Source organism: Protopterus annectens, chromosome 7.part1 (genome assembly GCF_019279795.1).
Source record: "Protopterus annectens isolate FY-2018-M chromosome 7.part1, PAN1.0, whole genome shotgun sequence".
NCBI classification, from domain to species: domain Eukaryota; kingdom Metazoa; phylum Chordata; order Ceratodontiformes; family Protopteridae; genus Protopterus; species Protopterus annectens.
The window spans coordinates 366,168,767-366,190,905 of NC_056740.1; the positions used below are offsets into that span (position 1 = coordinate 366,168,767).

The 22,139-nt window shown below is 40.2% G+C and overlaps 1 protein-coding gene across 5 annotated transcripts in view; it reads left to right on the top strand.

Moving 5' to 3' along the window:
- The window catches only part of KCTD6 (potassium channel tetramerization domain containing 6), a 269,008-nt gene that overhangs the window by 88,859 nt on the left and 158,010 nt on the right, over positions 1 to 22,139 (top strand). Inside the window, exon 1 of one of the 5 annotated variants that reach the window (XM_044078808.1) lies at positions 20,986 to 21,004. The exons of the other annotated variants lie outside the window; for them this stretch is intronic. The gene's annotated coding sequence lies outside the window, so the exon portion shown is untranslated. Of the gene's footprint in view, positions 1 to 20,985; positions 21,005 to 22,139 lie in introns of those variants that run through there. 5 annotated transcript variants of the gene reach the window in all.

A 22,139-nucleotide genomic window follows, 5' to 3' on the forward strand; every position in this document is an offset into this window, starting at 1 on the left:
CTTGGGAAACAGAAAGTAGAAAGGGTTGTCACCAAGCTTAGGGAGTGTATAATAAGGAAGATAACTAGAGCTGCTGTAGAAGTACTAGAAATATTCTGGAAATTTTATGAAAATTTGTATAAAGCAGAGAAGTATGTAAATCAAGGAAATGTAAATCATGGAAAGGTAAAATGGAAATATTTATGAAAGAATTAAATATGCCAAGGTGAGATGTAGATGAGGCTCAGTTGCTAACAGGATAGGAGGAGATGAGATAAAAATGGTGATGTATAACCAAGCTACAGGAAATTCCACAGGAATAGATGATGTTCCTGTGGAAGTTGGGAAGCTAGGAGGGAAGAAACTGTTAAAGATCTGGAAGGTTTTGTTTATTTTAAGAGGAGAAGTACCAACATCCTGGAAGAAAGGGGTGGTAACTGTAATACCTAAAGATGGTAAACACGCATCAGATTCCTTGCCTAAAGGTGGTAAAGATGCATCAGATCCCACTTCATATAGGCCCATTTCAATTCTAAACCATGGTTGTAAAGTGATTGTCTGTAATACCTAAACAAATGGCAAAGGTGATGCCAAAATTGATATAGATCATTGTAGTTTTGTGGAGGGGAGACAGACATTTGACAGAATTAATAGAACAATGATCCAGAGGGAAGCTGAATGTAAATGCCACTGTTGTTGGAAGGTCCTGATGCAGTGAAAGTATTCAAGAGAGTAAGCTGGGATTTTATGAGAAGGGCAGTGGAAGTATTTGCATCCCTTGATAAAAGTATAAGGTTGATTTAAGAGGATATTTGAGGGATTTGTGGTGAAAATTAAAGTGGGTGGGTGCCAATTTGATAATTTCTGTTTGAGCAGAGGAACCAGGCAGGGGTGTCCTCTTTCCCCTTTATTTGCATTATATTTAGAACTGTTGGCAAAGAAAACAAGGTGTCAGAAATTCAAGGATATAATTGGTATGGTAGTTGAGAAAAGTTGGCTTTATTTTCAGGTAATATTATTTTATATCTGATAAAACTAGAAACATAAAAGGACATTACACTGTTGTGGAATATTTTGAGATAGTTTCAAGTCTTTTTGGGATACAAAATGAATGAAAATAAAACAAAGGCTATAGTTGTAAACTATGTACACACACACAAATTGGTACAGCAATGCCCGTAGGACATGATAAAATGAAGTACATAGGAGTATGAATTAAAAAAAAAAAAGATTCTGTTATGGCAGCTAAGGATATGTGGGAAGAGACTAAAAAGATAATACAAAAACTGAGAAATTGGAAGCTCTCTTTTATGGATATGGATAGTCGATACAAGCAGTCAAAATGTTTTAGTCCCTTTAGTTTTATACACAGGTCAGGCATATTTTTATCAAGCAGAGAAGTTGTGGAGAGCCGTTAATAAAGAGTTGAAAGATTTTATCTGGGAGGGGATATCAGTAAAAGTCAAGTGGAATATGCTGATCTTTCCAATAGAACAAGGTGGTTTGGTATTACCTGATTTGAAGGGGTATTTTAGTGCGACACAATTAAGGCTGCTATACATAGAGCAAGCAGAAAGCTATAATTCGAAGTGGAAAGGGGTGATGATGATGAAGTGGGGGTGGGCTATACATGGCACAAGCAGAAAGCTGTAATTCAAAGTGGAAAGAGGAGATGATGAAGTGGGGGTGGAGCTGAAGATGATTAAATAGGGGTGGTGGAGCTGAAAAAACAAGGAGAGACTGGGATTTCGGATGCAGGTCCTTAAGGAGAATAACCATAACCACACTTAAAATACTTTCTGCTATTTTATGACTATAATATTAAGAGCTAAGTCGACACAGGAATAGAGAAAGGAGTTTCTGCTTATAGGGATTGCTACAGACAGTAGGCAAGAAGGGCTGGAATTTACTGGAGAAAACTGGCAAAGATTGGTTCAGTGCTAACTTTAACCCCCCTCTCATCCCCTAAAGGGCCCATCTTTATACCGGAAGAATGCAAAGTTCCTGTAATCACGGCTGCACAGTTAAAAAAAAAAAACCTCTCCAAAGCCAAGAACACAGTATCCATGGGATCTGACAACATCCCAGGCTGCATTCTACCTAAATATCATGTTCAATCATAGCCTCACCTCAGGCTTTGTGCCCACTGAATGGCGTACAGTGACAGATATTTCACTCCACAAAGGGGGAGCCACCACGGACCCCGGGAACTACTGCCCCATTAGCCTGACGAGCCTGGTCTGCAAGGCTATAGAACATATCATCATGGAACTACAATGACATTGGTAATCTCCAAACTCTGGACCCCACCCAGTTCAGGTTTGTAAAAGGCAGATCATGTCTCCTAAACCTGATAGACTTTTTTGAAGTGGTCACCAAAGCCATAGATAAGGGTAAGGTGGTTCACACAGCCTATCTAGATCTTGCCAAGGCTTTTCAACACCATCCCCCACTCTGGAATTATAGATAAACTCACTAAACTAGGTATAAATCCATGTGTCACAAGATGGGTTGCCAACTGGCTCACTGACGGAACCCACACTGTGAAAGTTACAGACTCCAAATCCAACTTCAGACAAGTGGAGTACCGCAGGGTTCAGTCCTGGGTCCTCTCCTATTTGATATCTACTTCTCTGAAGTACAGGCTAACACAAAGTCTTTCGCTAACGAAGTTCACAGATGACTGCAAACTAGGTGCCATAATCGAAACTCCTAACGATGTGGACATCCTACAAAAGGGCCTCGCTGAGACAGATGCCTGCTGTCAAAGCCATGGCCTCCAGCTCAATGCCAAAAGTGCATCGTCATCCCTTTTGGTAAAAATTCTGTACCCATGAACTACCACATAGGCGGTAGTCTACTTAACACCGAAAGTGTGATTGAGACCTTGGGACACAGGTGGACCGTAGTCTCTCCTTTGATAATCACATCGCCACAGTAGTCAGGAAATTCTTGTACGTGGCACACCTCATTACAAAAGGTTTCTCATCCAGGAAAAAAGAGGTCATTGTTCCCCTCTACTCATCACTCAATAGACCCATTTATAGAGTACAACGCCCCTTTTGGTATGTACCTCACAAGACTTCTACAACAACTGGAAAGACTGCAGAAATGCCTCGCAAAGAGGATTACCGGCCTCAAACAGATGCCCTACGCAGACAGTCTCAAATAACTCCAGCTTTACTTCATCACATATCGCCTACTCAGAGGTGATCTCTGCCTAACATACAAAGCTATGTCAAACCCAGAGTTGTTGGACATGCTCCACTTAAAGAAATCTCAATCCCTCCGAGCTACACGCTCTAGGGACCTAAAACTTGTCACCAGAATAAACGGAACATACTGGAGGGATAGATTCCTGTCCTAGAGACTTCCCGTACTCTGGAACAAACTACCTATCTATATCAAACAAAGCTCCTCATTAGCAGTCTTAAAGAAAAATCTTGATGATTGGAAGGGAGATAGGAAATTCACCCCGGGGATCACTTCTGTGGCTCTGCTCGACAGGGGCACAGGAAAATAATTTTCTTGGGTGGCGAAAGCCAGGGTACTATTTGGCTAGGCTTATATAGGCCCTAGGGCCAACAGCCTAGTACCTACATATGAACCTATGAAATAATTAGAGAGGGAAAGGTAATAGAATGGGAAGAGGCCAATAATTTATTTGGATTCAGACCAGAGATCGCCTTTCTTATCAGAATTGATATCAGAGTATAGGCAAAGAGAAAAAAATAGTGGGATCATAAGTGAAAATCCAGTACTGGTAGAGTTTGCTGTTAAAATAGGGACAGTTCGTAAAACTTATAAAATATTGCATGATAACTCAATCAGAGGAGGGGAGAAAGGATTGAGAAGAGAGACTGGATAAGCAATTCACAAAGAGACATGTATATGTATAATTCTGCAGTTTGCAACAAAGTCAAGACAATGTAGGATCTTTGTTTGGGAGTGCTTACATAGGTATTTTTATACCCTAAGCAGACTCCAAAGAATTTTTCATTGGGTAGATAGCAAATATTGGAGGTGTGATGGTGAAGAAAAAAATTCCCTGCAGACTACTCTCTCAGAAATACTGGGTGAGCAAATTGTTATAACTAAGGAAATTCGTTTTTGAGCTAAGATACCGAATTGGAAATTCGTTTTTGAGCCAAGATACAGAATTGGAATTGCCTAGACATAAGGCCTTGCTGAGTATGGGCAGCCATGGTGGTGCAGCAGTTAGCGTTGCCGCCTCACAGCAAGAGGTTCTCTGGTTCGATCCTCTGCTGGGGTGCCTTCTGTGTGGAGTCTGCTTGTCCTCCCTGTGGTCGCGTGGGTATCCTCCGGGTGCTCCGGTTTCCTACCACCTCCCAAAGACATGCTGTAGGTGGATTGGACACTCTAAATTGGCCCCTAGGCGCGTGTGTGTGCCTTCTTCTGTGGAAGGTTGGGCGCCGGGCTGGCAACTCGACACCGTAAAACTCCACTGTCAGTCATGAGCAGACAGGTGATCTGCTGTGGCGACCCCTAACAGGGAAAAGCCGAAAGAAGAAGCAAGGCCTTGCCAAGTCTAATTATGGTGGGTAGCAAAAAAGCCATTACTCGAAAATGGAAATCAAAGTCTAATATAACTGTACTAGAAGTAGTGAACATAGTAACAGATAAAATAACTGGAAATGGAATCTTTGGAAAAGGGTAGGAACAAATATCGGAAGAAAATGGAAATTTTGGGAATAAAATGTGCAGAATTACATTTTGCAGGAGAAATGAGGTGTAAAAAAAGACAGTATTTGAGTAAGCTGTCTAATGTTTGACGGACAATAGCTGGATAGATTATAATGTTTGTAAGTAAAAATATGTCAGCATGTTTTGATTTTCATTTATATAAATGTATGATAATTTAATAAAGATGTTTCTTGTTTTGAAAAAAATATATATAAATGGCTCAAGTCCTGCCTTCCCTTAACTTTCATATCTCCTGTAGAACATGATTCTGCATATTTTGTTCCTACAAATTGTTTATTTCTGTGTAATTTATTCTTTCCCTTTTCTGAAGATCCCACTTCCATTCTTTTATGTCTTTTGCAAAATTTAGTACTTCAAAAGATCATAAGCATTTTGATAGTAAGTTCAAGAGGCCCTTGTTTTCAGTGTTCAGGATATTACTGTATGTGTTGGACCCAACTGGGCTTATTGGTGGTATTTACCAGCACAACTGAAATAAGGCCTATTTTCCTAATTACTGGCAGGGCACCAGATGTACTTGTGGGCAGCATAACAGTAGACACTGCCCCCAGAAACAACCCATTCTTTTTTTTCTATTTATTTATTTTTATTATTTTAATTTTATTTATTTTATTTACATTTGTTGACCGGGAGTGTCTGACTGGACGTAGGTCCATTTTCAGCAGAGGCCCGGGGAGAAAAGCTCCACAGTTAAAATAGACAGTAGTTACATTGAATTACATAGCGATTAACAATTTAACATAGCAATTACTTACAACATATTTACAGATGAAGAACATAGTACATCAGTAGACAACTAGAATCTTTATCTGTGAAGTACATAACAGACATTAACAAATGTTACAATAAGAAGTTCCTGCTGTATAAGTAGTACAATGCTTATGAGCATCTGAGCTTGCTATAATCAAGGTAGTTAGTGGAGTGGAAAGAAAGGTAATGGTTGTATGGGGTGGGTGATATTAGAGTGGGAGCCGCAAGGCCATAGCCAGCATGTTTTTAGGTGCGCTTTTAGTAAAGTTTTGAAATGAGTGCATGATGGTACGGAGGTAATTGTGGGTGGAAGGGAGTTCCATAATTTCGCTATGGTGCAAGAGAATAGTGCTTCACCAGCAGAGTTATTGGCTTTAGTGATCTGCAAGTGATTTTTGTTGCTGGATCTTAGTGGTCTGGTGGTGCAATAGGGTTGGAGTAGATTCAGGAGGGATGGGACATTTAGTGGATGGTTTACTAGTTTATGGGCGAGTGAGAGTTGATACCACTGAAGGAGGTGAAGGAGTTCAAGCCAGCCCAGTTCAGCAAGTGAGAGACAGTGGTGACTACGGTAGGATGCCCCTGTGGCGAATTTGGTGATTTTGTTGTAGCAGGTCTCTAGCTTGTTTCGATCACATTGCCTTAGGTTGGTATATATTGGAGAGGCATAAAGTAGGGTGGAGATAAGGTGGGAATTTGCTGTTGAAATCTTTGCTGCTTTGGTGAGAAGTTTCTTATTTCTGTATAACACTCCTAGTTTTTTGTGGACTTTTTTATGGTCATGGATATGTGAATGTCAAATTTTAGTTTATTGTCTATTTCCACTCCTAGCAATTTGGTGTGTTCAGTTGGGTATATAGTGGTGTTGTCTTTTGCTGTGATGTTAAAGAGAGAGTTGTTTTGAGTATGTTTGGTGGGTTGGAAGATGAGTAGTTTAGTTTTGTTTGGGTTGAGTATTAATTGGGAATCTGATAACCAAGTTTCAACAGAGGAAAAGGCTTCCTGTGTGACTTTCTGCAGTTTGGGTAGGGACTGGGCTGAGCAGATGATGGTAGAGTCATCTGCGTATTGTATGAGTGTGCCATGTTTGGTGGCAGAGGCTAGATTATTGGTGTAAACAGAGAAGAGTAGGGGTCCAAGGATAGATCCTTGGGGAACCCCTATAGAGACAGGTAGTTGGGGAGATGTGTCATTCTGCCATACAACGGATTGTTGGCGGTCAGACAGGTAACTCTGAAACCAGTTGGTGACTGACTGAGAGAAGGATAGGTTATGGAGGACAGAGATAAGTTGTTTGTGTGGGACCATGTCAAATGCTTTAGATAGGTCTAGGAAAGTAGTAGAGGAGAGATAGCCATTGTTTTTATGCTAAAGGATAGTGTTAGCAAAGGAGAGTAAGGCAGTGGTGGTGCTATGGTTTGGTCGGAAACCATTTGAGTATTGGAAAGGAGGTTGTTAGTAAGGAGGTAGTCTGAGACCTGAGAGTGTATGCATCTCTCTAGTATTTTGGAGAGTGGAGAGAGAATTTAAATTTTATTGATTTATTATTAGGGATTGGGGATAGGCATGGCTATGACTGACAGCAGCAGCTTGATGTATTACTGTAGCTACTATTTCTTTTCTTTTGCAGTTACATGTCGGAGGTGATCATTTTTTTTGGGTGGGGCAAACTGAGATGAAGGCTTTTTCTGTGGAATGAAAGAGAGGAAACCATCTGTGAGTAGCAAGATGAGATGCATTGCTGAGATCCTTACATGTTTCACTTATTCACAGTTTTGTTGCCTGTTGTGAATATCTGGTTTTAGGGAAGCTGGTAACTGATCATTACGCTGGTTTTCAGGGGCACAGTATATGTGTATGCATATGAGAGATGTGTTCAGGGGTGGGAATGGGTTGCACTCTGATAGTAACAAGCTAAAATGCTATTGTTGTGGAGCATCTTTTGTGTGACGTGTGTGTGTTTGTGTGTGTGTGTATTATGGGTATTTTTCATTTATTGACCATTGATAAAGTGGCTGTAAGTGGTAGGTATGAAGGCATTCTGGGGATGACAGTGACTGACCCTTGCAATAATTTTATCACAGTTTAATAGTCATTGATGATACTTGGCAAGGTTAAAGTGAATCAAGTAGGCATTCATCAGTGTGGTCATTTCTTTTAATCACTCACATTCCATCTTCTGAGGACTGTATAGTCAGTAAAGTTATTGTAATGCATGGATATGGAGGTACTTTGTGGATAAAAGAGACTGACTCCAGATGTCATTTGATCACAGTTAAATAGCTGTTGCTCTGGCTTGGCAAGTCAGTTGTATTTTAATGTGTAAGAAGTTAAAATGCATTACTTTTATTTTTTAATTGTTTGCAATTTGACATCTGAGGTTTACACAGTCAACAAAATTGCTGTAATTCATGGGCACAGAGGCAATCTGTGTTTAAATGTGAATACATAGTCAGTGTTCTGGCAAGGCAGGGCTATTATATGTCTTTTGAAAAAAACAAACTTTAATACATTACCATGACTAGTATCAAGTAGATTAATTATTATTTGGTCAGAATCACACATGTGAGATGTACACTGTCAGAATTACATATCTGAGGAGTACACAGTAAGGAAAGTGTAAATTATGGGTAGATACTGAAGCAGTCCGTGGATGAAAGAGTGACCCGAGACCATTTTTGACAAGTTACGGCCATAGACATGGCTTTTAATAGCTAGCATATCTTTGTGTGAAAGAGTCCAAAGATATTACTGTGACCATGATTTCATTACAATCAGACATCTGTGGTACACAGTCTTTCATGACATAATTAGTGGATAGGGCTGCAATCACCATTAAGCATTTTTTATCTGATTTTGCTAAGCTTGTGTGTGTGTGTGTGTGTGTGTGTGTGTGTGTGTGTGTGTGTTTTGGTGAAACAAGTTGAAATGCATTGCTATACCAATTATTGTTATGGTATGATCATGGTCAGACATTTGAGATGTATAGAAGCAATAAAGTGGATATAATTACAGGGTTTGGAGGCAGTATGAATAAAATTTACTAACCCGTGCTGTCATTACAAACAGTGAAATAGTTATTGATCTGGCTTGTCAGATGTGGTGTCACTGTGTTTGCATATACATAGGTTGGGTATGTGTGAGTAAGTCATTATCGCAGCTATTGTTTGTGGACTTTTATGTCATCTCTTCAGAATGGGCATTTTTGCCTGAGTTAAACTGTGGATGCAAAAGGCTGAAACTAATTGCTTATTTTTTTTTACAAACATGATAAAGACTTGACCTACAATATTACTTTAACTGTCTACTTTATTATTGTAATTTTACAACATCTTCAGTATACAATTCCAAGATTTGTTAGTGTAAGTGACTTACTCTGGTGTAAGCCTGCCCTAATTCCAAAGGATTTGCTGTCCACATAAGTGACTTGGGTATAATATGCCAGAGTAAGCCACTTTCACTGAGAGCAAGCCTTTTGGAATCTGCCCCCACAGTCTATAATTTGTCATTATGCCTGGCTTCCAGTGGGGGCTGTTTGTAAGGCTTATCACTTTGCAAAGGAAAGTACTACCAGGGGTATGTGCACAATAATTTGCCATTATTGCAGAACTAAAACTGATGTGTATATTTCTGCAAGAAGAGGAGAAAGATCATATATTAGCTGACTTGCAAGAAGAGGAGAAAGATCATATATTAGCTGACCTGACATAGAAGTGTTTCTTTTTCTGATAAACAGTTGGATTGTAAATTTAGCTATTTGGTATTTCAAAGAAAGAATGTTCCCCAGTAGGCAAACAGACCCGTTGTAAACTGTAGGCAAAACAGCAGAGAACAGCAACGGTAAACTGAAGCACGACTTGTATCACCATTCAGTAAAATAAAATCACATTTATTTTCAAGTAGGTAAGCGCTTTCACCACAAAATGTGGCTTCATCAGACCATTTACAAGTAAAAGTGCATAAACTGCCAAACACTTCCATTTATAAATAACACCTCCCCCTAATTAAATTCAAATGTTTGTTGTAGCAAATCAGTTCAGCACAAAACGCCCCCTAGTTGATTGACATCATAAACAGATTAAAACAGCAACAAATTAACTATTTGTTGCTCATACATAAAATCCACATTATAATACTCAAAATTCATAACATAATAAAATTGTATGCATGCTCCACTTTAGAATATATGCATATCTCATCCTTAGCAGCATAAATTGTATTGTGCATGTATAGATCAACTAGCTATCTAGTTGCTTTTGTTATATATAGATTGTCACACAATAATAAATTTATATCATCATAACATAACATTTCCTACTTGGGTATAGCTGATTTATATGGTCACGCACTCGCTCGACTCCAGAACCCAGATCATTCAAGTCAGTACATCATTACTTACACATGGATCAAGTCATATTGCACACATTTAAATATCCCTCCAAGTCTATCCTGTGGTGTAGCTAGGTCCTTTCAAATGAAAGATATAATACCATCAAACATGTGATAACATAATCGTTCAGCTTACAACCCTTTGTATGCTGACAATGATCAATCAAAAAGTGATTTCTATTTTGCGTCATTCAAGTAAACCGTTTACTGTACCTTGTTAAACATAGATGAATGACAAGCCTATTTATCTATATATCCATACTTGGTTCCAAAATGCAGTTAAATATGCACTTATCCAGTTTACTTTTGCAATAAACCCCCTTTTTTAGCATGAATGCTGTTAAGCACTCACTCTACTATTTACTTCTCAAAAGCACTCCCTAATTGTGACGTCATCACGCCATGCCTCTGTTCCTTAAAAGCATAAATGTCTGAATAGTTCACTGATGTTCATCGTGTTTCACTGTTGCAGTCATTACTCTTGGGTTATCCTGCTGGCAGGCTACACGCAGTCGGCCTGAATTCCAAAGTCTTGGTCCGGCGTCGGTTGCTGTCGCCTCTTCCCTAACGTCAGTGCGCCAAGGGTATAAAAGATGCAGCCGACGCCATTTTCTTCAGTCTTTCTTGCCGCGTGTTGCTCGAAGCAGAAGCAGTTTGCAAGTGCCGGTCGGCCGACTCCTGAGATTTTCGCATTCGAATTTCAGATCCGAAGTTTTCATTTAAAGCGAAGTACCCTGTTGGGGAAACTTTTTTCTTGCTCCAGACCGATGTCAGAAAGTTAATAATTGTATTTCTTGTGGGAAGCAAATACCTCATAAGCACTTCCATTCTTATTGTATTCCTTGCCTAGGCACTGATCACGACGTTGCTAGTTGCAGGTTTTGTGCTAGATTTAACCAACGCACTATTAAGCGTCGGTATGATTTTGCATTTCATTACTTTGGCCGAAGATTTAATTATACAATGTCGTCAGATAGCCATCCGACTACTGCAATTCACAAGAAACGCAAGGAAAAGGAAGACAGGCATCCAAGGTCCAAAACGGACGACGAGGCTTCTTCTAAGCCAGTCGCTGGTTCTCAGTGAGGCGCTTTCGCAGCCCCTGACGCCCGCTACCTCAGAGCTACAGCCCGCTTCTGACTCCATGTGGAGCAGACTAGGCCGCTGGAAACCCAAGGTATTGGACACTTGGAAAATATTCCCTCAGATGGGTCCGGAGCCGCTGAGCAGGCATTGGCTTCTGAGGGTGTTTTCAGGCTTACACAGTTACATATAAAACCGACTACAGCTTCAAAGACTAAAGCTCCACTAAAGACAAAGAAACAAGTGCAGCAACCATGGACATGCCTCCATGCCTAAAAAACAGATGCTCAAAATGGCCAAAGACCTAATTACTTTGATCAGGGGTTCCCATCCCCCTCCTGATAAGAGGCCTAGGCAAGAAACAGAATATGAATCTTCAGATCAGGTTTCCATTTCCTCTGACTCCTCTTCTGAACAGGAATACTCTCTCCCTACCTATGAGGATTCCGATGCTGAAGAATCTATCCCTTCAGCCTCCCCTCCTGAGGATTATTCTTTTGGGAAAACCCTGCATACCATGAGGGAGCACTTCCACTGGGAGAGCCAAGACTACTCAGAATCTAAGAAAAGGCTCAGAGACTTTTACTACCTCAGCACAGGTCTCTTGCTATCCCTCCTGTTTTAGACATTGTAGATATATTTTCAGAGTCCGGCCTGTCTCCTGACTCTTTACCCCCTGCACCTGTTAAGCCAGACAAACTACAGGGTTCCAGATTCACATAAATTTCTTGACCCAGAAACTATTTCTCAGGGTCCCAAAGGGGTCAAGGCTTCCACTGCAAAAACCCCTATCCCCTCTGACAGAGATTCAAGGGCATTGGACAGATGGGGGGAAAAAGGTTTACACTTCTGCTATCTTGGCTGTGAGGGCTTTAAATTGTCAATTTCATATGCTTAAATATCAGCAATACTTAATGTCACTGCTTAAACAGAAAATGTTGACAAATTCTGAATGTGCAGAAAACAAGGAAATGCAGGATTTATTGCATGCAACTGAACAAGTGGGAAAGCATACTTTGCAATGTGGTTTTGGTTCTCTGGAGGCCTCTTGCAGGGCCGCTGTTACGCGTTCTGTCATTAGACGGCATGCTTGGTTAAAGGAACAGAATCTGCCTGATCATGTTGAAGCAAAATTATTAGATGCTCCATTACAGCATAATACTTTGTTTTGTGTTAAATCAGAAGAGGTGTTGAAGGAAATGGAGGACAAAGTGAAATCTATGCAGACAGTTAAGGATTTCTTACAGGTGCAGCCACCCAGATTTAGCAGGAACTGGCCTACAAAAGAATTGGTCATTTCCAGTGTCAGACAGGCCACAAAGAGGCAGATACAGATGCCCCAGAGGCAGATCCCAGCCCCAAGGCTCATACAGGCCTAATCATTGGGGTGCTTCTACCTCCAAAAGCAGAGAAGACAAAGCACAGCCATACAGGAAGCAGTCCCAATGACTTTCCTCTGCCAGCACCAAGCACTTATCTTTTGACAGCCCCCTTAGGGGGGAAACTAGCACTTTTTTCACAAAATTGGCACATGATCACCCAGGACAAATGGGTCTTGAACATAGTGTCTCAGGGCTACAGGTTCCACTTTCACACCCCGCCAACAGCAAAAGGTATGCCAGACCTGCCACACAATCAATGGGCAGAGGCACAAAAGCAAGTTTCATCCCTCATGGACATGAGGGCCATTCAGCGAGTACCACAGCAAGAGCAGGGACAAGGATTTTACTCGAGACCTTTCTTGGTACCCAGAAAGGACAAAGCCTGGAGACCAATACTGGACCTGTCTATTCTAAACACATTTCTGGACGTTCCAAAATTCAAAATGTTGACTCTGCAGCAGCTTCTGCCCATGCTGGACAAGAAGGCTTGGCTTGTAACTTTGGACCTAAAAGAGGCATACCTGCATGTCCCAATCAGACAATCTTGCAGAAGATACCTCAGATTCATAACTGGCTTAATGCACTACCAATTCTCTGCACTGCCCTTTGGCTTATCTACTGCACCCAGGGTCTTCACAAAATGCCTGGCACCAGTAATTGCATTTTGCAAACAAAGAGGAATCCAAATATAGCCTTACTTGGATGACTGCCTTATTCAAGCAGAGAACAAGGACATCCTACTAAAGCATCTGGCGTTTGTAAAAAGATTATTTGCCTAGGGTACACAGTAAACGAAAAGAAATCAAAGCTAGTACCCTCTCAAGAGATAATATTCGTGGGTGCAAGCTTAAATACAACTGCCCAGATGACTTATCTCATGCCAGACAAACAAAGGCAACTGACTTCTTACTTCAAAATGTTGGCAACAAAGACCCAGTTATCTGCAAGAAAAATTCTGCAGGCTTTGGGCTTCATGGCATCCTGCATTCTGCTAATTCCATATGCCAGACTGCATATGAGGAAACTACAATGGTATCTAAAAAGTGTTTGGACTCAACATTACCACAGCCTGGAAACATTAATTACCCTCATTCCCTGCCTGAAACAGGAGTTTCGATGGTGGGCACAGGCCTGTCACCACAACAAGGGACAGCCATTCACTTTACCCACCGCCAGCCAGACACTAATAACGGATGCATCAGATTATGCCTGGGGGGCCCACATGGCAGGAAGATGTATTCAGGGCACATGGCCTGCAAGCCAGATGCATCTTCATATCAATCAAAAAGAGATGCTAGCTGTTCAGAATGCCCTGACAGTTTTCAAGGATCTACTTCATCCAGGACAACTACTGATTTAAAGACTGACAATACTACAGTCATGTGGTACATAAACAAGCAGGAAGGCACACATTCCTACCCCCTCTGCAGACAAGCCATGACTTTGTGGGACACAGCATTGACTTATCAAGTTCACCTGCAAGCACAATTCCTGCCAGGAAAGATACTCTGGCAGACGAACTAAGTGGAAACCTCATGGATCCCCACGAGTGGAAACTGGATCCACAAGTCTTCAGCATGATAACAAGGAAATGGGGATGCCCAGACATAAATCTATTTGCCTCCCCTCACAACTGCCAACTACAGAGATTCTGCACAAGGTCTTATCACAAGCAAGCATGGAAAGTGGATGCCTTATCCTTCAGCTGGAAAAACCTAACAGTATATGCCTTTCCTCCACTGCCTCTCCTCCCCAAGGTACTCCTAAAGGTCAGACGAGAGAAGCCAAAAATTATACTGATTGCCCCAGACTGGCCATGCCAGCACTGGTACCCAATCCTAAAGAACTTGTCTCAAGGTCCAGCTTGGACATTGCCTCATATTCCTCACTTACTGACCCAACAAAACAATCAGAACCTGCACAGCCAACTCGGGACCTTAAATCTGGCAGCATGGCAGATAATGTAGCCATTCAGAACACTCCTCTCTCCAAAGATGTGATGGGTGTTATTTTGGAGGCCAGGAAAATGGAAGAGATTCTGTGCTTGGAACCAGGCACAAGGAATTGACATGTTTGTACCAAATATTCCTCAGATTTTACAATACTTAACTGAGATGCTGGACAAAGACCTATCCTTTTCATCAATTAAGATCCATGCCTCTGCCATTTCACCCCATTACAATACGGAACCTCCTATTTTTTTCTCATTCTTTAATAAGGCAGTACCTCAGAGGGGCCAAAAACATAAGACCTCCAAGGAGAGCACCAGTACCTGCATGGGACCTCAATTATGGCTTGGAAAAACTCACACTGCCTCCTTTTGAGCCAGCCTCAACAGCTGATATAAAATTCTTATCCTGGAAAACAGCTCTGCTCCTAGCAATGACCTCTGCAAGACGAGTCTCTGAGTTACAGGCACTCATGGTTGTGGAACCTTTTATAATTTTCCATCCAGACAGGGTTTCTCTGAGGACAAACCTGACATTTCTGCCTAAGGTGGTGTCCAGTGTGGCCCTTAACCAAACCATTGACTTGCCTACTTTTTATCCAAACCCACAGAACAAGGGTGAGAGACTTCTGCATTCTTTGGACATACACAGACAGCTACGCTTCTACTTGGACAGAACTAAAGCTTTCAGAAAGACTGAGCAACTTTTAGTGGCATATGCTGCAGGATCACAAGAAAAGGCTATCTCAAAACAGGCCATTTCAAAATGGATAGGCCATTGCATTCATTCTGCTACTCTCACAACATGGCAAATCAGTGCCTAAGGGCATTAGGCCACATTCAGCCAAAGTAGCAGCCTTCCTCAGAGGAGTACCAACCAAAGACATCTTGGAGGCTGCAACTTGGAGTTCAGTGCACACTTTTACAAAGCACTACCACTTACCTCTCTACTCTAAATCCAGAGCAGGCTTTGCCACTGCAGTTCTGCAGGGCCTCATAGCCTCTCCTAATCCTATTTAGCCCCAGCCACCCATCCTCAGCTTTGGGATTCAACCCAAGAGTAATGACTGCAACAGTGAAACACGATGAACATAGTACAGTTGTGTACCTATCATAAATGTAGGTGTTCGAGTGTATTCACTGTTGCAGTCCAGGTTACCCTCCCACCATCCCCCTTTCTTTTGCTGGGTCTTATCTGTACTTGTCTATTCTATACAACCTATGTGGTGTATTTGCTTGTAAATGTTTACCTTAGTGCATGCATGTTTATTGGCATAATTTTAGTTTTAGCCTACCCTTTTGGGGGCACCTGACATCTGGGGCAAGAAAAACTGAAGAAAATGGCATCGGCTGCATCTTTTATACCACTGGCGCACTGACGTCGGGGAAGAGGTGACAGCAACCGACACCGGACCAAGACTTTGGAATTCAGACTGCGGGTAGCCTGCCAGCAGGATAACCCAAGAGTAATGACTGCAACAGTGAATACACTCTAACATCTACATTTATGGTAGGTACACAACTGTACTTTTCGGCTACTTGCAAAGTGCATTTCCTACAACATAAAGACCGTGTAGCATCAGATTTACCTAATACGAAGTCACATATATATATATATATATATATATATATATATATATATATATATATATATATATATATATATATATATACACACACACACAGAAAGATGGCTAAACAGGAACACCAGAGCCTTACTAAAAGCTAGAGATAAAGCCTGGAAAATCTGGAAAACTGACAAAACCCCTGGCTCCAGGCAATACTATCAACAGCTTAGAAACAAGGCTAAGGCTGAATCCAAAGTAAACAAACAAAACTATTTTCTTAGCACCCAAAGGAAATGTTCAAATAATCCACAAAAATTCTGGCATGCCATTAACTCCCTACTAAAGCCAGGCAAAACCACAACTCCAGCACCCAGATCTACTAACAATACCCTAGACATAGCTTCTCAATTTAATAATCATTTTACTAAATCCATCTTATCCCTGTCCAGTCAAATAACCAAAAACAGTCTACCTCAATCACAACCTAACCTATCACCAGTGCCCACCTCAACTATCAAAAAACTCCTCCTAAAACTAAAGCCAACCACACTGGCAGCTGATAACATACTTGCTGCATACCTGAAAATGGCTAGTGACTCTCTATCATATCCTGTCTCCATCCTTATCAACCGCTCCATACCAGAATCCTACATACCCAAACTCTGGAAAGTATCTCACATCATTCCTCTCCATAAAGGAGGTAATTCGTACAAATTCTCCAACTACCGACCTATTGCCATCCTTTGCCCCTTATCCAAAATTCTTGAGAAATGCATCCACTTGCAAGTGATGACATTTCTTAACACACATACAATCTACTATCTAACACACAACACGGTTTCCATCCATCCACATCACAGCACTACCACAGCCCTTCTATCCTTCACTAATTATATAAACCTTCACAGGAATGATAACAAATATGTATCAGCCATTTTCCTAGACCTCTCAAAAGCATTTGATATGGTCTCCCACTCCATTCTACTTGACTCACTAACATCTACTAGACTCACTAACATCATTATCCTTCACCTCCTCTACTGTAGCCTGGTTCAGAAGCTACCTATCTGACAGGCAACAGTCAGTCCATTGGAAAGGAACTCTGTCTACACAACTTCCAGCCACTATAGGAGTCCCACAGGGCTCTATACTGGGCCCGCTGTTGTTCTCTATTTTCACAAATCACCTCAATAGCTCTACACAACATGCCACACTCATACAATATGCGGATGATTCAATCCTGATCTGCTCCGCCTCATCTACCACCACCCTACATACACTCACTCAAGATACCTTTAACTCAGTAGAAAAATGGATATCAGGTATCCAACTAATTCTAAATCCCAGAAAGACAAAACTGCTACTATTTACCCGTAATAGATAAAAAAAAAAAAAAAAAAAAAAACTCTCCTTTACCATAACATCTAAGGATGGCACCACCATCTCCCCTTCTATCCACACCAAACTTCTGGGCATTGAAATAGATAATAATCTCCACTTTGATGTTCACATCTCACATACCATAAAACTAGTACACAAAAAACTAGGCTCCCTATAAAGGCACAAGTCCTTTCTCTCACAAAAAGCAAGAGTCACTCTTGCACAAAGCCACCTCCTCTCAACTCTATTATATGCAACACCAATCTTTACCCAAATCAGACAATGTGACCTAGACAAACTAGAATCCTGCTACAATAAAATAGCCAAGTTTGCTACTAACTCATCCTATAGAACACATCACTGTGCTGCAGTAAAATAACTAAAATGGCTTGAGCTACCACAGCTACTTAACTATCACCAGCTGGGCACAGCCTACAGTATTGTCAAATATCCTGAAAAAAAACCTTCATTATCCAACCTACTTACTGTCTATACTGCAAACTGGTACTTAAGATCCAGTGTAAAATCTGTCCTCTCCATCACCAAGGCTAACAATAATGCAGGGAAAGCGCTCTACTCCCACACCGTTGCCAGAAATTGGAACTCTCTTCCCCCTATCCGTGTCCACTGCCCCCTCCACATCCATATTCAAATACTCCCTCAGATCACACCTTCTTAGTACCTGGTTATGCCCTTGTATCACATAACCCTACCCATACTACTACTAACTCCCCAAACTCCTCTCTGATCACATGCTGAATCTCTGATCCCCTATAGGCTTGGTCATCTGAAAGGGTACTTTTAACTATAGAATTTTACTTGATAAATTTTATTCTCTTACCAATGTATAACTGACATTGTCTTTTTACCCATGTTCTATATATTTTTTTTACCTGGAGTGTTTTATTAATTTCTTGTTATATTACTATGCTCAGCATATATGATAAAACCGGTTTGTGTATTATGCTGGATGTACCGTAACTGACATTGTTTTTTACCTATGTTCTATATCTTTTATTTAGAGTGTTTTTATTAATTTCTTGTTATATTACTATGCTCAACATACATGATGTAACCTGTTTTGTGTATTATGCTGGATGTACTTTATTTGTATAACTTGATGCTGGAGCTTTTCTCCCTGGGTCTCCGCTGAAAATGGACCTGGTCCAGTCAGAATTTCCCGGTTAACAAATGTAAAATAAAAATAATTAAATAAATTATTGTGTGACGATCTATGTGTAACAAAAGCAATTGGATAGCTAGTTGATCTATAGATGCACAATATAATTTATGCTGCCAAGGATGAGATATGCATATATTCTAAAGTGGAGCGTGCATACAATTTTATTATGTTATGAATTTTGAGTATTATAATGTGGATTTTATTTATGTGTGAGCAACAAATAGTTAATTTGTTGCTGTTTTAATCTGTTTATGATGTCAAGCAACTAGGGGGTGTTTTGTGCTGAATTGATTTGCTACAACAAACATTTGAATTTAATTAGGGGGAGGTGTTATTTATAAATGGAAATGTTTGGCAGTTTATGCACTTTTACTTGTAAATGGTCTGAAGCCACATTTTGTGGTGAAAGCGCTTACCTATTTGAAAATAAATGTGATTTTATTTTACTGAATGGTAATACAAGTCATGCTTCAGTTTACCGTTGCTGTTCTCTGCTATTTGGTATTTCTACCTGCTAAGGTAAAACATAAGATGCTGGCACATTGTTCTCATTCTCTATCAACAGCTGTGAAGATGAAAGTCCTATAGTTTTAAGTAGACTAAGACACTTTTCCTGGTCGAAGTTGCATCATTTAGAAGATTGTTTGAAATTCGAGTTCATCTTCAAAATTTTATATATCCTGTCTCACAAAAAACTGGTATTTTTATGCACAGTTGCAGTGCTTATGCCAGGACTGGCTGTAGAGAGAGAGCACTTGCTTTATTGCTTAAATGTGCAGCAGCAACTACACTTTTTTTTAGACAGAGCAAAAAATGTCAGTAGGAGCAACAGTTTTTCTCATTTGTATTGAACAAACTGGGATAAACTTGATCAATTGTTACTGTCTAGGTGATGTACATGCTCTTTTGGGAAAGTGCAGTGTAACCTTGCCAAGTAAACCTAAGGCACATTCGGTGAGAGCTGTAGCAAATTTTTCTTTCTTTTTTTTTTTTTTTTTTTTCAAAATTCCATATTTGGTAATATCTGTGCAGCTACAGTTTGGGCTTAACAGTATACATTTCCAAGACACAATAATCTGGGTGTGATCTAAAGGTAGAGCTCCTGCTTTGGGGTTGTCCTTTTTTGTGGTATACTGTCCTGGTAGACAGACTAGCTCAGGTAATGTACAAAAGTTATGCATTTACCATAATGTTATATCTTTATTATACATATCCATCCACTTTATGATCAGTATCCCTCCAGTTTAAAAAAACTGCCCAGATTTCTCTCCTTCCCTTTGCAAACCCTTGCCTTTCCTGTAGGGATGACTCGTGGCCTGCTGTACAGCTTCTCTTACTTAATATTTTCCTCAGCTCAAACTCCCGTCTGGAGAATTGGTAGATTTTTATGCACTGCGACAGCTAGAGGAAGAGATTTTGAGCCTAAAAGAGTTTTAAAGGTGCTGAACAACTGCTCTCTGTGGGTAGCCAGTCTTAGTGTTAAAGTGGACCAGCTTGGATAGTGAAAATCTAACATTATGATAAGTATATAACCATTTTGTCTTTAAAACAAAAGTTAAGTAAAGCTAATAATAATAATAATATTTTTAACCTTCAGCAATTAAAACATTAATAATTTCATATCACTTTTACTGACGTGACAGTTCATAGTTTTAAGTTAATGTTGCCAGAAAGTGTTGAATGTGCTTAGAGAGCCATAATATTTGTAATGATTGTCCAGTGTTAATTGCTTTGAGTCAGCATTGTAGAACCAGCTGTAAATACCCACTACCCATTTATCAAATACATGGCTAGAAAGGTAAAATTGTCAAGAAAAACACCTTGTCTTTTAATTTTACTGCTTTTCATATTTGCAACTCCTATCTAAATCTTGTGTTTTTGATTATAACATCAGTCTAAGGTGGAATACACGCTGGGCTATATTTTCCAGTATCAAAAGAACATAACTGCTCAGGCTGGTAAGTGTGCCAGTACAAGCTGATCAGTCCCTAAGCCTTAATTCACAGCTGGGTCCGTACAGCTGCTGTTGATTGTGTTATGCAGTACTGTACAGCCAACGGATACAGAAGGGTACAGCAATGCACAGGATGACTGCATTAGTCTGATAATAAGCCAAAGGTCTGTCACATGGTAGCATGAATTAAACATGGTTAGAATAACAAGACTTCTCCGGCCTTTACCAGCATTCTCATTTTTTAAATAATTTCATATAAAAGCATAGAGTTAAGGTCAGTGAACTAGACATTAATACAATGCAGAAGAGGATACAGGAGTTAGGAAAGGTGGAATGCTAGATCATTAAGATGGCAATATCGTCAGGTTTCAAAAAAATGAACAAAAAATAGGGGAAATTATTTGTGCTGCATGGTATAAAGAGGTTGCATCATCTACTGACTATAGCAAGTAAAGATGGAATAAAAACATACCACACTCCCTGTACTTGTTTTTGCATAAAAATGTTTAAAGAGAAATAGTATGGCACATTACATCTAACACTTGTACAGCAGTACAGTATTAAGCATAGGCTGTTTTTCCGAAACGTTTTTCAGATATCAAATTGTTTTTTTTTTTTTTTTTTTTTTTCAGAATGTTTAAATGAGCTGAACTATCCTGAGAGGTAAGGGTCTCATTAATGAAGCTAAAACAAGCAATTATGGGGAGCAGAACTCATGGCCTATCATTACATGCCATAGAGTAACGTTGAAATAATTGTCCCAGTCTCATTCAGAAACTAATCTCCCAGGCTGATATAATGCATGTTCCAAGACTGAGTAGTGGATATTCAGCGATGCCATTTGCAGTTTTTTTTATCCGAGAATATAACTTGGGTTTAAAGTCACATATTGTATAGAAGACCGACAAAGATAATATCAGCAAGTAATACAGTCCACTATAAAGGATATGGAGAATTATACAGTTAATTGTAATAATTATTAAAAAATGTAAATGCTGATTTGGACAGAGTAATTACTGTGTTGTTGTAAATCAAGCATTGCACTCAGAAATATGTCTAGGCAGCTGAAGGTGTTAATAAAAGAAATCTATGAAGTTGACATGTTCCACAGTTAGATTAGCGGGAAAAATGCATGCAGCTACCAGCACATCACGGATGCACTTATGAGTTCCAGAAAGAAAGAAAAGTGTACTATATTGATAGAACAAAATCCTTTAGGACTTGTAATCAGCTGCTAGTTTCTTATGAAGGTAAGAAGAAAGGGCTGCTAGTTTCTAAATAGACCATTTATAAATTGTTGTCCCAGGCTATTTTTGTTCTTACCATAACATGTCACTTCCAGACAAGGTCAGGGGCCCACTGTACTAGAGTCGTGGGTACTTTAGTGGCTTTTTGGAAAGATATGGACTCTAGAAACATAATAGAGGCAGCTGCTTGGTCTTCAGTGCACACCTTTGCCAAATTCCACTAACTAGATTTCTTCTCTCGGTCTAGAGCAGGCTGTGCTCTGACTCATACCAGAGGGAGTGTTTAGCTACCTCTGAAGGAGTGTGGCCCTACTTCGGGCTGCTGTCAGTATTTCTTCTTGAAGGATTGTGGCCATATTTGGTCCTGTTCCCTGCATGGTCTAGATTTGGCAGGTGAATGGATTTGTCCCTCAGGTCCTTTTCCCTGCCCAAGGACCTCTGAATCTTGTGCTTGGGACTCCTGGGGTTTTCTCAGTTTTCCTTGAGGCCAATGATAACCATCAACTCCTTTGAAATATTTACATTAATACTGTAATGTACTGTAATACAGA